This window comes from Ceratotherium simum, chromosome 30, assembly GCF_057802395.1.
Source record: "Ceratotherium simum simum isolate JZ-2026a chromosome 30, ASM5780239v1, whole genome shotgun sequence".
In the NCBI taxonomy this organism is placed as follows: domain Eukaryota; kingdom Metazoa; phylum Chordata; class Mammalia; order Perissodactyla; family Rhinocerotidae; genus Ceratotherium; species Ceratotherium simum.
In genome coordinates, this window is record NC_141929.1 from 32,141,743 (window position 1) to 32,159,355 (window position 17,613).

Below are 17,613 nucleotides of genomic sequence, written 5' to 3' on the forward strand. Positions count from 1 at the left end.
TAAGTTACAGCTGGCCCCTTTAGGTAGTATATATGCTTCTTATTTCACCACTGGCCCCACCAGTCTCTGCTGTCTCTCCTACACTCAGACGGAGCTGCAGCTTTCATTCATCATCTTACCCCTATCTGCCCCTCTAGGTAGACAAAGTTTAAGATTCCTGCTATGAGATGTGACCTTTTAATCCGAAATTAAAAGGAAAATACAGCTGTAAAATACACTCTGGGTTATTTTATTTTTTGGTATCCTGGAAAAAGGCTCTAATAATGTAATGGGACAGTAAGATAAGGCAAAATATACCCCAGCATTCAGCAACAACAGACAAGTTAAACAATGTACATTTCATATCTCAGAAAATAAACAGCACTCCAACATCTGATGCCCTCACCACAACCAGAACCAGCTCTTCTCAAAAGATCATACGCCAAAGACCCAGATTTCAGCTCCATAAAATGAAAGGGGTAGGGGGGAGAGAAAGAGAGAGAAAGGGATGGGAGACAGAGGAGAAAGAAAGGAACAGAGACTTGTCCCTTGCATTCCTACAGGGAAAGGAAATTCTCAAAAATGCTTTTCCTCCACCAAAGAGCAGACAAATCATAATGCTTTATAAGGGTAAAAATGGATCAAGTTCTGAATTCATGCATTATAAAAGCCCTAAAGGCTCTTTTCTTAGATAATATACTTGGTATTATTTTATATACATATATATACACTCAAATATATATATATGTATATATATGAATGACATGGCTTAGCAAACACATCAGGGAAACTCCTTGAAGTTTCCAAAAGACAGTTTAGATGTGTTCAAACGACTTTTTAAAACACAAAACCATCAGCCATTAAAACTGTCCCGTGACATCATTTCTTTTTTACTGGTTGGAAACAGATTTTACTCAGTTTCACACTTAAAGGACGGCTCTGTGACTCCTGGCTATGTACCTATTAGCTAAAAACAACAATGCTACAAAACTTGCTTTTGGATTAACAGCCCTGTCATTTATCCTTTAAATGTTTATCTCCTTTGGTCACAATTTTATTGTAGTTAAACAGCAACTAGTGTGTGACCAAAAGCATTCAAATGCTCTGAGTACACAAAGAGCACACTGTTCTGTTTTCCAGCTGAATGGACTTTTACTTGTGCGAACAAAAGACAAGATCCTGCTATTCTTCAAATTAAAAGGCAAGAAACAGCAAGGAAAAACACTGCACAGAAAACCTCTCTCTCGGTTCACTTTACAAATGCTAATGAGAACAGTGAACCAAATAGCTGCTTTTTCTCTTTCGAAAGTTTAAAAAATCATGAAAAATAATTACACATCTCAGCATCTCTTTTAAAGGTGTTGTGTTAATAACAATTTGCAACTCACTAGAGCTAACATAGTACATATTATCTAATATAGATAATAACAGAGGAAGGATGGCCACATGCAAATATTATGGCCTAAAACTGAGTCGGGCAAAATATCAACAGCGGTGTCACGTGAGGGAACTGGAAACACTGAATAGACTTGACATTGGAAACCTGAAATTTTAAAAAGCTCCCCAAGTCCTGAAGAAAGCAGATGAAGCTGATCCCCAAGGTCCTCTAACAATCTAAGAAAAGGAGCTGTTGCTGCCACTAACACTGCAAGTTGGTGAGGGCTCCCTGACCTAACTCTTACAGAAGGCCATTAAGACCAGACCTGGTTATCATTTTCCTAAACGCGTTATTTTCTGTTCCAGCCTTCTCGCTAATCTATCTTTCATACTACTATGTCTCTCATGTCTCTAGTCCTTAAATAAATTAATGCATTATCTTTTTTGTAGGTTGTTTTAATTTGCAGGAGTTGAAAGAAGGAAGAGCGAGGAATCTGTTTCAATTTTGACATTAATATTTAGGATAAGAGGAGGAAATCTAAGAGCTTGGGAATTATTTTCCTCTTCTGCAATGTGTAGAAACCGTGTATTATCTAGGATTAGGTTTGGCTGCAACTGACAGCAAATCCAAAATGACAGTGGCTTAACCAGGCTGATACGGTGCTTCTCGTGTTGTCCTCAGAGATTCAAGCCCCTTCCAGCTCACCACTCTGCTACCCTCAGGACTGGCCCTCACCCCCAAGATCCAGATGCAGTACTTGTGTTCCCCAGGCAGCAGGATGAAAGGAAGGGCCTAAGAAGAAAAGGGCAAAGGGCACACACCAGCATGCTCTTAAGGAAACATCCGGAAACTACCATAGGATACAGCCTCTTACTTAGTCATGTGGCCACACCCGCTGCAGGGGAGGCTGGGAAATGCAGTCTGTATTCTGGGCAGCTAATTGCCACAAAATGTCCATGACAGGAGGAGGCAAGAAGGGATTTGGGAACTAACTTGTAGTATTTAATTAATTAAATAAATTAATTAAATGTAATTAAATCTTCTATCAGAAGATTTCCAAGTTTTATGAAACTAGAAATTGTTGATGATTTCAGCCAAAAAATCCTCTTCAGAATAAGAAACTTGCAAATGCTCCAAACAGAAGAGCCAATGAAATATGTGGACTTGAAGATGGAGCCCTTGAACTACTCTCTGGAATCTCTCAAGTTTGCCTCCACGATCCGGACTAGACAGCTGAGTACTCTCCTATTCTTTCTCCCGCAGGAGTGAGTGTACTGTTCCTGTGACTGTGCAGACCTAGAGGGGCTCTCCTCTGAGTCGTGTCAACTGTGCAAGCTCCTGAGCCTGCAGCCCAGCCACCTCCCATCATTAAGAAAGAGAGGCCTTTCACATTCAAGGGGCAAATCTCACATAAATGACATTTGGCTGATGCCCAAAGGTGACAGGGATGAGAGCAGGATAAATAAAGAATAATGTAGAAGCCAGTTGGGGCAGCCTTTCATTATAGCCCTTTCAAGAGCTATTAATCTTGGTCATAGTCAGTCGGCTAAAAATAATTACTTCTCCTAACACATGTTGTACACACCGACTAGCGACAGTAACAGGTCAGCCCTTTTACCTAGGAAAGATGTGGCTTCTGGCTTGCCTACAGCCATCTGAAACGGTGTCTGTACAGTTGTTCTAGCACAAGTTCCTCTTCAGTATGATCTAACAATAATATCAAAAGGAAGAATCGCTATTAGCAACATTGTCATACTATCAGTAAGGTGTAGGAGTACCTGGAAGACTATTTAAAGTCTATTACAAATATTTTACAAGATTGGTTACGTTCTTTGTTTATAGTGAAGGTAAAGTTTTAAATACTGAAACATTATTTTGTTCCCAAGTATTTCATTGTTGAGGTATTTTAATGGAGTGGTGTTTGTCCTAATTCACCATTAATTTCTAGACTCCTCCCTAAATTCAAGCTATTTTTGAACTTATAGATCAGTTTGGTTTATGGAAAAAGCTCTGGACCTGGAATTGTAAATTGCAGATTCAGCTCTGTAATTAAGCAGCTGTGTAATCTGGAAGACGCCAAGAAACTCTGTGGGCTTCACCATGCCTCAGCTGTACCATGAGGAAGTTTGACTCAAAAAAGCCTCACGGGGGACTGGCCCGGTGGCACAGTGGTTAAGCGCGCGCGCTCTGCTTCAGCAGCCCAGGATTCGCGGCTTCGGATCCCGGGCGTGCACCAATGCACCGCTTGTCAAGCCATGCTGTGGTGGCGTCTCGTAAAATAGAGGAAGATGGGCATGGATGTTAGCCCAGGGCCAGTCTTCCTCAGAAAAAAAGAGGAGGGTTGACATTGGGTGTTAGCTCAGGGCCGATGTTGCTCACCAAAAAAAAAAGAAAAAATGTCATGTGGTTCCTCACAGATATAACAGTACAAATGGATGGGTTTGTATAAACCCATATTAAGTAACATCACTTAATAGTAATAGTAATAATAACAATCTATCTAAACTTATAAAATTCATAAATAGGACCTACCTGAAAGAGAAGTTCTAAGAGGATTCACAGCAGGGTTTAAGTCAGGGACACTTCCAAACCCAGTTCACTAACAGTGCACATAAGATACAAAAATTAAACAAAGACATCAATTGCAGAAAGCAAGGAGCCCTGTCACGCAAATGGAGAAACGACAGCAGGAGCAGCCTCTGGCTGTGGGTCAGTAGGTAGCAAGCAGCGGGAACATGAAGTGGAATATCTTTTAAATGAAAACACAGCAGCCAGACCTCCTGCAGTTGGCAAGACAGCATGGAAACCCCAGCCTCCTGTGATAGCAGAAAGCTTCGGATGCAGGGAGGAGGGCAGCCACTTCCACAGTCCCAACTTCCCAGCTGAGGAAATGGTGAGATCTTGCCCAACGAGCTCTTTTTCAAAGAGACATCTAAATGATGTGGTGGGCACTGTGTCAAGCACGGTGAACAGAAGCTGCTCACCTCTCAAGATGGCAGTCCTACCAAGTAAATGTGGGGGCAGGCCGGAGGATTTATAACAATTAGGAAAGACACAAACCAAAGTGGCGCCAAATCATAAAAAGCAGGAGTTACAGCCAAATTATGGGACCTCCTAGGATCAGGAAAAGAAACAGCAAATATTTTGTAAGTTACATAAAGTTAGTGTTAGAAAGCATGCATGTAGATGCAAAACTTGGAAGAATTTTTTCAGTTATACCAACAATGAAAAAGTGTTAAGTTCCTACAGGAGCAGCCATAAATCTTATAACATATTCATACTTTATTCATCCTTATCATGCTTGACAAAATAAATGCCCACATTGAAAGCCTATCCCTGGATTTAAAAAAAAAAGCCCTCAATGAAGGATTCTTTAAAAAAAAAAAAGTCACATCTGACTATGTGAATTGTACTTGCAAACTCTTTATACCTTGGGGGAAATGGGTTTACTTTTACTCTAACTATAAACTTCATTTATCATTTCACAGGAGACATTAAAATAATTGTGGGCAATCTGATATTGTCCCTTGGAAGCCACATTCCTGCCCTGCAGATATACTGCTACCACACAGCTGGGTTAGAAGACGGTGTTAAAATTACTGTGGAACCACATAATTGCTCCATCATTAGTGGTTGGGGGGTGGGTTGGGGGAGGATGAGTCTTAAGGCAAATTCTTCCACATGGACTGAAAAGGGCTATGCACAAAGAGATGCAAGATTGGTTGCTGAGCTCTAGTATAGAAAGCAAGTTTAAAAAAATTTTAAGATAATATTTGAACACTAATTACCCTCTTGAATTAAAATTCCTAAAAATGAAACTGATTTATATTCAAATCCCCTTTGACCCGGCTATTCCACTTGCATTCATATATGAATATACCACATTTTGTTCGTCCATTCATCAATTGATGGACATTTGTGTTGTTTCCACTTTTTGGCTATTATGAATAATGCTTCTATGAAAAAAGAAACGTGTATTAAAAAAAAGTCTAACCCTACAAAAAGCTGTCTTTCTATGATGTGACCCAGCCAAACTCTCCCTCCTAAAGAGGTAACTACTATTGAATCTTTCCAGAGATACTCTATCTTTATGCAAGCATTTTACACAAATGGTAACACAAGTATTCTGCACCTTGCTTTTTTAATTTAAATACCTTGAAGATTGTTTCATGTTGGTACATACAGAACTGTCCCTTCTTAATGGTGCTAAAGTAGTTGACCAGCTACATCTTCCTTCGTTTTTTTAACATATTTTTTAACATGTCCCCTACTGACGGACATTGGAATTGCTCCTTATGTTTTGCCATTACAAACAATGCCACAATGAACATTCTTGTACATATGTCTTTGTGCACATGTGCCAGTATATAAAGTAGAATAAATTAATGTACATAGAATAGCCAGGTCAAAGGGGATTTGAATTTAAATCAATATTGTTTCCAGAAAATTTTAATTCAAGAAGGTAAAATATAAGAGATTCAAATCCTAACTGTTGCTTGAATAAGAGGGTATATAATCAGCAGCATAACTAAAAAATGAGCAATCCACTGTATAATTATTTTTGTTAATATCTTTATTGAGATATAATTCATATAACATAAAATTTATCCATTTAGAGTGTACAATTCAATAGTTTTTAGTATATTCAGAGTTTTGCAACAATCACCATAATCTAAGTTTAGAACTTTGTAATTACCCTAAAAAGAAACCCTGTACCCAGTAGCAGTCACTCCCAATTCCCACCTCACCCCATTCCCACCCCTAGGCAATCACTGATCTGCTTTCTGTCTCTATGGATTTGCCTATTACAGACATTTTATATAAATGGAATCATACAATATGTAGTCTCTTGTGGTTGGCTTTCACTTAGCATAATGTTTTCAAGGTTCATCAATGTTGTAGCATGTATCAGTACTTCATTCCTTTTTATTGCAGAATAATATTCCATCAAATGGATACACAACATTTTGTTTATCCATTCATCAGTTGATTTGGGGTTATTTCTACTTTTTGGCTATTATGAACAATGCTGCTATGAGCATTTTTGTACCATATGTGTGGACATATGTTTTCATTTCTTGTGGGTATATGCTGATGACTAAGCAAATGAGTGAATGAACCGACAGAACTGCATAAAAGTTACCAAAAAAAAAAATTGAGTGTTGCCTTGAGAAGAGAAAACAAAACATCAACACCCAATAGATTAACAAGATTCTCACAATACTTTGATGCCAGCGTACAAGTTAATATCTTTAAAACCTTCTAAAATATGACATTTATTTGAAAATGAATATAAAAATTAAATGTCCATACATATTAGGTTTAAACAAATCCAAAACTGTCACCAGCCAAGAGAACAGAGAAGGAAAAGTTCCATTCCTTCAAACCTATGGCCTTTCATGATTTCCTCTCAGTTCTCATCCTCTAAAATATCTTATCTCCCAAGGCCTGTGTGTAATCCAATTAAATAAACTTGTTCTGAGCTTGTACTATGTTGCCATGCACCATGCTAGGCAGCAAGACACAGAGATTAATAAAACCCTTCAGTTCCAGTTCTCAAGGAACTCACATTTTAGCAAGTGTGATACTTTTTGATAATAGCATGTAGAGATTTTAAACTAGGGGTCAGCAAACTTTTTCTGTAAAAGTCCAGAAAGTAAATATTTTAGGCTTTATAGGCCACAGATGGCCCCTATTCAATATTCTTCTTCTTCATCTTCTTTCTTTACAATCTTTTAAAAATGTAAATAATCTTTCTTAGCTCAAGGGCCAGCCCCTGGTATAAACCATAAGCAAAGAGAAAAATTACAGGTTCACAATCTTACCAATTAAACATGCTGGATACAATTTAAAATTCGTTAATATGAGTTACAATAGCCTCCACTCCACTCTGGGCCTTCTCACTAATTATTCTCTTATTTCCATGACTCTGTTTATATCAATGTTATTTCTCCCACAGATTCCTTGGTAACTGATGAAATAAAGTCTTTTTCTATCCCTAAATTAGGTCTATCCTTCAATTCTCAACTGAAACCACACTCTGCAAAGCTGGCTGAAATCTTGGTGGCATACCAGACCCTAGATCACACACACACACACACACCCTCTTCCTGTAGTAATCCCTCTGTACTAGTGAGAATGGTCTAGGCTACACTGTGAATAAACTTCCAAATCTAAGGAGCTTAATACAACAAAGGTTTTTCTTGCTCAAGTTACCCATCCATCATGGGCCAACGGGGGGAGGGGGCAGGCTCTACTCCACACAGTCATTCACAGACCCAGCCTAATGGAGACCCCACCATCTAGAACACTTAGCCGCCAAGGCAACAGTGGCAGAGAAAGGAAAAGCACGCAGTTGCCACACTGGCTGTTAAATGTCTTGACCAGGAAATGATACTCATCACTTCCACTTACATTTCATTGGTCAAAACTAATTATATGATCCCACCTAAGAGCAAGGAAGCTGGGAATTGTAATCTTCCAGTGTGCTCAGGAAGAAGAGGAAAAACTAGGAGCTGAATAGAAAAAGCTAAAGCAGATACAGGATGCTGGAAGGAACCTCACCAAGACTGGACGTGCCTCACTGATTTCGCAGTTATACATTACGCAGTATGATTGTTAAGGTACGGTATGTAGACCACTCAGACATAAATCAATCCACATTCACTATCCATAGACTCTCCAGGCTGGAAAAGCCAGGTCATCATACCACATTCCTGACTTCAATGTAGCAGAAATGAACAGGGGTCGCTTACTCAGTTGTCTCTGGGATCATTATCCTGTAAGCAGTTCCAAGATAAATGAAATTTTAGGCTTATCCAAAGCAACATAACCCTCATACAAACACCATCAACAGCAAATATGCATTGAAACGCATCCCTGAGAACATGATGAGAAAATGGTAACTGGTCATTTTGACAAAAAGACCCCGAGCATTTTCCTCCAGGACCCCGTGCCTCTCCTATATACCCTACATTCCCTTTGAGGACATTTCACATAAAATCTATCTTACCTCTGTATATACACCATGCCATGCCCAGTACTTTGTACCTAGTAAGGTGCTCAATAAACACTTCTTTATTTGAATGAAACACTGAAGTAACTGAATCAATGAAATTATAGTGGAGCTCAATCCTGTTACTGCATTGCCTCTTTCATAGCAACATTCGAGGGCTAAAAGAGCTGCGACAGAAAGAGCTGCATGTTTCCCAGAAGAATCCGAGAAGGTATGTGGAGTGGGCAGCCAAGTTGGACTCTGGCTCACAATGCCCCAAAGACACTGACAAATAGCCCAATAATAACCCATCTGAGTCCCAGAAGTCACTCCTTAGAGCCACTCTATAAAAGCTAAAGGGAATTATTCATTAGCAAGTGTGAATAACACTAGATACCACCAGCAGATTGTGTTTGGCTTTGCTGAATTATTCATCAGCATTTGTGAGAAATGTACAATCCAAAGGGTGTTAAACCAATCCAGATTGTTCAGCAATGTTTGTTTTTCTTTAAAAAGATTAAAAAAAAAAAAATCACCTCCAAGCTACAGTTCTTATATTTAAGCCCAGTTATAAATCGGGCTAAACAAGTAGGGGAAGAGTAGAAAGTCAAGTAGGAAAGGGATACCAGCGATCTTATTTAATATTCATCATTATAATGACAGGCAGCAGCCTGAACCAATGTTTGTTTACCTGTCCACATCTTGCCTTTTTAGATGTTGTATGGTCAAAGACAGTAGGAGTTCTACAATGAGATTCATATGCGGAGGGGAAAAAACTCCTTTGAGTCCTGTCACAGAGCAGATGCAAATTTAATTACCGCGCGTTAAGCTTTCCATCTTGTCTAGGTGTCCTTGGAAAGCAACTGTAAACAAGAAGCACTCGGCAATCAGGTGTCAGGGGCTCATTTGATCTGCGACGAAATATGTCACAAATCCCTGGCAGGAAGTGAGTCGGAAGGGGAACAAAGGGAGAGAACTGACAAGTGTTGGAGGCAGATCTTGGGGGTGTGCCTGTTAGCGCTGGGGACTGCTCCCACTCCCAGCTCCAACTTCCCAGAGAAAGTGGCCCCTGCCTGACAACGCTCTCTCATCTCACATTTGTTACACATTTTCCTGTGGTCTGCAGAAACCACCACCACAACTGGGGAGTCAACTGGAGAGATACTAAGCACAATTAAATTATTCGAAACTAAAGAAAACCTAGCATGAGCTGATTTTTTAAAAAAGACAATTGGAGAAATCTGGAAATTAATGCAGAATCTAAATTCAGGTAAAAGAGAACATAGCCAGCAGTCTCAAAGAAAATCCTAGGCCCTGCTGCCTTCCCATCTTTTAGCACATCTCTAATTGGATAAGAAGAACGTCCCATTCTGTGCAGCTCCAGGTCTGAACCTGAGCTGCTTCTATGATAATGGGCGCTGCACTGCAGGCAAGGGAAAGGAAGTGATTCCTGAGTGTACAGGATGGGTAATTCTGCGAAGAGCCTGTAGCACTCCTGAAGGGAGCCCACATCCAGAGCACACTGCTCACTTCTACAAGACAACTGCAGAAAATGGATTTCTGCTCTCAGAACCAAACCACGGTTCCAGAAGTACTTTCTGCTGAATTATTTTACAGGAATTTTAAAACTTACTGACTTAAGCCAAACTCACCCCACCACTATAATGAATTAATAGTTTCCAAATGGAGGGAGAAAAATCTGAAAGCAAGCAAACTCTATTAAACTTGGAGCAAATTAGCCAGTCTCTCTAAGCTTCAATTTCCTCATCATTAAAATCAAGGAAAAAATGGCAACTACGTAGGGTTACTGTGAGGATTATAGAAGCTAGTACATGTAAGTTATAGCCAGTATGATTAAAGAATAGGGAAATTAATATTAGTAATACAATTATTATTTGCCTAGTAACACAAGTATTCGCACGATAATAAACTATACCATCATGTGCCACATAACGACATTTCCGTCAACAGCAGACCACATACATGACGGTGGTGCCATAAGATTAGCACCATATAGCCTAGGTGTGTAGTAGCCTATACCATCTAGGTTTGTGTAAGTAAACTCTATGATGTTCACACAACAATAAAATCACCTAATGACACATTTCTCAGAACGAGTCCCTGTTAAGTGACACATGGCTGTATTAAAATTGTTCCTAAAATCCCCTGCAAACGTTTCAATTACTTTATTACCTAACATATCTAGATGAGCACAGGTGTTCTTTCCCCCCACTTTACTACTTTTATAAATGAGAAAGAGGCATGAAAGAGTCATCGAAGTTTCCAGAGCATTGATCTATTACCTAAATACCAGCCTATGAGCAGGAAGGAAGAGAAGTAGAGAGTAAAGGACAAAAAAGGCAACTGGAATCATGAGAGTGCAGGTCCTACGCATTTTTTAATCTCCTTGTCTAATCTTCCTTACATCCATTTTAGGTTCCTTCTAAGAGTGTGGCACAGGAGAAAGGATAGGACCAAAAGGAGACACCTAGTGGCCAAGTAAGATTCCATTTAGATCTACAGTTAACCGCAAATAATGTTAAATAATTTTATAATCCAAGAAAACCTCTTTTTCTGCATGCAATATGTATATTAAAAGCAAGAGAGAGAGAAATGTAAATATAAAAGAAATACAGTACTTGAAGTATTCAATGAAGCTGCATTTTAACTCCTATCTCAGCCTAACTAATATTCACTGCTTCCGTAGATGGGGAGGGCCCCGTTATGGAGAGAAGGCAGGCTTCTGGAGGTAATGCTCATCTGGGTTCCACTTCCAGCTCTGCTACCTACTAGACAGAGCACTATCTTCTAGCTTTTTCCACATCATGAAGCATGTAGAAAATTACGATATCTGCAAGGCACACTGGAGTAACCAGAAGAGGCTGCTAGGGCTATAGCTGAAGGGCCCAGAATGATCCAGCTCACTCCAAGACCCCCTTATCTCCACAACCTATAAACCACTCAAGGCACACCAGTGGGATGCGCTCCTTAAACAATCTACTTAATAATATTGGGCCTCGGCTTCCTCATCTGTAAAATGGGGCAAATAACACCTACTTCACAGGTTTATTATGAGAATTAAGTCAGATAACTTATATTAATAAAATGCCTGGCATATACTAGGCAGTACTCAATAAATGTTCCTTTTATTCTTTCTTTGCTAGTTCTTTCAGTATCAGTGCACGGGGATCCTGTTACGTCAACCTGCTAACTTCCTAAGCTACATTATATAATTAATAAGTAATAATCATAGCTACTGTTTAATTGAGTGCACATTATAAAACAGACAACTGCTGGGTTGTTACCTCACGGCACCCTTACAACCACCTTAGAAGGCGGGTATGGTAGATACCATCTGTTGCCCACCCAGTGTCTATTCTGACCATTTTTCTGGTCAACAAAATCCTGATTTTGACTTGGGAAACAGTGGGCCCACTCAAAAAGCTCGCTTTCCCAGACTTCCTTGCAGCTGGGGTACCCATGTGGCACAGTTCTAGTTGATGAAATAGAAGCATCTCCTCCAGCCAACAGCCACAAGAGTGAGCCTGGAACCAGATCCCCTCCGCCCCTAGTCAAATCTTAAAATAAACGCAGCCCCAGCCAACATCTTGAGCGCAGCCTTCTGAGAGACTCTGAGCCAGAGGCACCCTGCTAAGCACTATCTGGATTCCTCACCCATAGAAACTGTAAGATAATAAATATCTGCTGTTTCAAACCATTAAGTTTTGTGCTAATTTGTCACACAACAATGACAGAGTCTATTCACTATCTTTCGATGAACCTATATGCTGAGAATGGCAGAACACTAAAAAGATCCTAGCTCTGCACGACCTTCTCAGGCAGCTTCATAACTACCTATCTTGTGATTTGGATGAGAAAAATAAACTTTTATTTCATTAAACAATTAAAATCAATTCTAAGTGATACAGTAAATACAATTATTATTACTGTTCTGAGGTAACATTTAATAAGTTTATATAATACAAACACAAAAAGAAAAGTAGTTATTCTCAGATTTTAATTCAATGGAATAAACAAACAAAAAGAGCTCAACAGAATTTACTAGTAAACATTCCATAAAAAGGGTAGATGACAAAAGCACACAGGATGACCCCACTCTTTAAAAAATACACCCACACATATTCACACAAATGCACAGGAAAAAAGTCTTGAAGGTTATAGATCAGAGGTCAGCAAATTTTTTTCTGTGAAGGGCCAGAGAGTAAATACTTCAGGCTTTGGAGGCCATCGGTTTGTCACAACTACTCAAATCTGCTGTTTTAGCATGGAAGCAGACATTTACAATATGTAAATGAATGAGCATGGCTGTGTTCCAATAAGACTTTATTTATGGAAACTAAAGTTTAAATTTCATATTATTTTCATATGTCACAAAATATTATTATTCTGATTTTTTTTTCAACCATTTTAAAATGTAAATACCATTCTTAGCTTACAGGCCATACAAAAACAGGTGGCAGTCCAGAGTTAGCCCACAGGCCACAGCTGACTAACCCCTGTTAGAGGCCAAAATATTCACAGTGATCATGTTTGTCTGGGAAGTAAGATTAAGGAGGACTTTTACTTTCTTCTTTAAATCTTTCAGCACTCTCTGAATATATGATCATGTATTTTATAATTAGAATATACAGTGAAATTTTGTTCATTTGAGGTGGGCAGGGAAAGGAGGGAAAAGTTTCTTGTGAGACAATGGGGACTCTGAAATGCACTGAAAAAGTAATAGACTAGGTTCCCACCAGATCAGCAATAAAAGCTGTCAGCTAAGCCAGAGATAACATTTTCAGTGGCCCTAACGATTCTCCAAAGTGGACAGAAACAAGCAATATGAGATGGAGAAGTGAAACAGACTGGGAGAACCTACTGTGAAATGTGCATGTTTTCTCACAAAACATAAAACTATGCCACCCTGAGTAGAAACACAAGAACCTGAAAATATCATATAAGGCATTTCTTCAATCCTTAGAAGTTTCATCTTTTCAGAAAATATTCTATTCATTTAGCAGAAACATAACATGAAAACATAATTTATTAAAAAATTCTTATTTGCAATTTTTGTTAAAGTGTATGTAAAATTCTTCAGGATTATACAACAGATGTAACTGATGACATCCAGTCACTATGTCCAGCTCTTAAAAAAAAATACACTCTACACCTACCTAGGTAACTACACATGTAATATTCAGGTTTGTTGGCGCAGTGTCATAAAGCCATTCTAGCTGTCAGCATTCCTGTAGAAAAACAGTAAGACAGGGAAAACACAAGTTCTGGTATTTCTTGTTAACATTTACTGTACGATCCTAGGGTTAGAGATGACACTGCTAAATATTCATGTCAGAATACAAGGCAGGCACATCTTTCCAATTTTGAAAAGGCTATATCTGAAGTATGGAAGAAAGTCAACACAATTATCTTAATTACTTCAAAACAAGTGACTTTTGGTTTGCCTTCTGGTCCTTATGTTCATGTTCCTTCTGTACATCTGTGATGGCTCCCTGGAGATCAAACTTTGTATTTCTCCTTTTTTTTTTAAAAAAAAAAAAAGGTATTTTTTAAGCATATGCAAATATTTTTAAACTATCAGAAGCACTAAGCAATACACATGAATAAGAGTTGTCATCTCATACACTTTAAAATGGTTAATTTTATGTGATGTGAATTATATCTCAATTTTTTAAAAAAAAGGAAGGCAAAAGAAATACAATCATACCAATAAAAAAAAAATGTGGGGATGGGAAATATGATCTCTAACACAGCTCTAAGTATCTGATTCAAAAACTTAAACAAATTTTGGATGACGTTGTTTTAAACTACCCATGTCTCTTCTTCCCCTCTAGTCACACTCATACTAGGCATATCTTATTTCACCTGTCTGCTGACTTGGAGTTTTCATCTACAAAATAACAGTAGGAATATTTTTCTTCGGCTAACTCATAGAATTACGAGAATTAAATGAGAGAGGTAAAAAGTTGGGCAATAACATGTTCCGGCAAGGATGTGAAGAAACTGGGACCCTCTTGACATTGCTAGTGGAGATGCAATGTGGTATAGTGGCTTAGGAAAACAGTTTGCCAGTTCCTCAAAAAGTTAAACATAGTTACTATATGACTCAGCAATTCCACTCCTAGGTATATGCCCAAGAGAAATGAAAACATATGTCTATAGGAAAACTTGTTCACAGATGTTTATAGCAGCATAATTCATAATAGCCAAAAAGTGGAAACAACCCAGATGTCCATCAAGTGATGAATGGGTAAATAAAATGTGGTCTATCAATATAATGGAATATTATTCAGTCATAAAAATAAATGAAATACACATTCTACTACATGGATGAACTCTGAAAACATATAGATTATGCTAAGAAGCCAGTCACAAGAGGCCTTATATTATATGGTTCCATTTATATGAAATGTCTATTAATAGGCAAATCTATAAACATAGAAAGTAGATTAGTAGTTGTTTAGAGCTGGCGGTGGGTGGCCAATAGGAATAAATGGGGAGTGACAGTTAATGTGTACAGGGTTTGTTTTAGCGGAGATGAAACTATTCTAAAATTAGATTTCAGTAGTGATGGGTGCACAACCCTGTGAATACACACACACACACAAAAAAACACTGAATGGTACACCTTAAATGGGTAAACTGTACGTATGGAAACTGTATCTTAATAAAGTTGTTTAAAAAAAAAGAGTATTCATCTCTATATGGGGAAGTTGGGGAGAAACTAGGGGGAGAGTTGTTATTTTCCATTATAATTCCTCGGTACAATGTGATTATTTTTAACATGTGAATGTCATTAACATGATGAAAAAATAAAAATTGGAAAAAGTACATGCAAAACTATACAGACATCATTGAGTAGACATTCTTTCCTCATAAAATCAATCTAAGAGAAGCAACATATGTTTCCCTAGAGGGCACCACGCAGGCAAAATAAATGAAGGCTCATATTGCTGCTGGGTAAGAAGGAGCACCCACCATACATATGTGTGTGTGCATATGTGTACGCACATCTGAATCTCCCTCACACAGAGAAATAAGAAAATAGGTCCATCATGGAAAATTAGAAATAAGTATCATGACATGCCTTCTGTCGGCAAAAACTGCACTGCGCTGTGCAGAACAAGACACGGATCGGGTTCCTGCTCTCCAGGGCCTCACCATCAAAGAGCCACAAAGCACACCAATGGCAACGGGGAAGGACAAAGTAAACAGAAACTGAACTGGGCGCAAGGGAAGGAAGGATTTTCAGAGGCAGAAGCTTTAGAGCTAACTCTTGAGGAGCTGGATTTTCCCTCCGATGAACTGAGGGGAGGGAGGAGGACAGTGGGCTGAAGGGATGAAGTGAAGGGAGAATCCCTGACAAATAAACAGTAAATAGAAGGGCCTGGAAGCAGGGAGGTAGGCAGGGGCAGAGCTGGGAGGGGAAAGGTTAAGTCAGGTAGTGGCCTGGAAATAAAAGGACACAGACACACCTGTAGGCACTTGGACTTTATCCCACAGGCAAGAGGAATACATTTAACTAAGATCTACCATGAATTAAGACCAGAGTCAAATAATAAGAAAAAGCATTTTATCAGCTAAGTAAAAGATGGATTGGCAAAAAGGGGGGATGCTGAGAAGAGAAGACAGCAGCAAGAAAACCAGTCAGGAGGCTATCGGAATGTTGCTGAAGGAGGGATTTGGGATCATCTAAATTGAAGCAGAGGCAGTAGGAATGAGGAGGGGTCAGATTTCAGAGCGCCTGACAGACTGAAAGACTTGGTGACTGATTGAAGATAGATGGTGAGAGAAAGGAAGGATGACCTCAAGATTTCCAGAAAGGAATCAACAGTGACTTGGGTAAGGGTAGAGACTATTAATTGATGGTGGAGTATGTCAAAGACACTAAGCTAGGAGTTTGAGTTGGTTTGTCCCCATACAGCAGACTATGGAAAAGTACAATCGACTTTTCTCAGGACAACATAAAGCATAGATTCAGGAGCCAGACAGCGTGTGTCTAAACCCAGCTCTACCAGCTACTAGCCGGAAATCTCTGAGCACATTACTTAACCTCTCTGTCCCCAGTTTCTCTGTAAAACAGAGATAACAATAAGACCTATTTCATAGGGATAACATGTGTATTAAACGAGATGAAGTGCTTAAAAAAGTACTTTGCACATATTAAGTGCCATATCGGTGCTTGCTATTTCTACTATGGCATCCACACAGCGATGTGTTTTCATTTTATAAAATAAGAAACTGAGGCTCAGGGAAACCCTGTTTCTAATACAGCTAGTTAGAAGCAGAAACTTTTATCTGTCTGGCTTGAAAGGCAACGCCATTTACACTGTGCTATGCCGCTTCCATTACCCACTCCAAGAAGTACAGGGAACTCTCAAATTACCACTGTTTCCACATGAAGAGCAGACTTGTTTTTGCCTTGATTTCCAAGAGTAGCTAAACAAAAAGAGGGTAGTCAATTGATCATTTTCTGAGATGAGCAGAGTCCCGCCTCAGGACTCGGGTGAAGATGTGCCCTCCACCAAGAGGCCTTTCCTGACCCCCGAGTCTGTGTTAGTCGTTTTCCACTCACTGCACCACAAACTGTACTTTCCCCACTCTAAGCACTTATACCACTATTTTGAAACTGTCTATTTCCTAATCTCTCTGTCCTACTTGTCTATAAGACCTATGAGTTCAGGGACTGTCATCTTATTCACTGCAATATCCTCAGCTTTCAGCAACAAGCTGGAATACTGAAATTACTAAGTAAATGTGTAGAATAAATGATTCGAAGTTCCAATCCTGGTTTTATATGTATTTGTCTCAAAAGGTTATATTATACGGTAACAAAGGCCACATTCCTTAGTCATTCTGGAATAAAACATAAAAATCCCATTTCCAGTCATACCTTGAGGGTGGCAGGAACCACTGGCCACCTACTCACCAGCTCCTCCCTCTCCTCCCCTGCTAGTAGGGCAGCAACGAGCACAATTCCAAGGACTGGATCACGCGCATTCTAAGCCAGGGATGGCATCTTAGTCAGCTCCGGCTGCCATAATGAAATACTACAGACTGGGTGGCTTAAACAACAGAAATTTATTTCTCAGAGTTCTGGAGGCCGGGAAGTCTAAGATCAAGGTCCTGAGAATTCTGAGGCTTCTTCTCTTGGCTTGTGGGCAGCCCCATCTCATTGCATGCTCACATGATCTCTTCTTGGCATGCACACACAGAGAGAGTGAGCTCTCTGACGTCTCTT

At 39.3% G+C, this 17,613-nt stretch overlaps 1 protein-coding gene across 6 annotated transcripts in view; it reads right to left on the reverse strand.

Annotated features, from left to right (window-relative positions):
* The window catches only part of FTO (FTO alpha-ketoglutarate dependent dioxygenase), a 380,905-nt gene that overhangs the window by 336,170 nt on the left and 27,122 nt on the right, over positions 1 to 17,613 (reverse strand). The gene's annotated exons all lie outside the window — the stretch shown is intronic.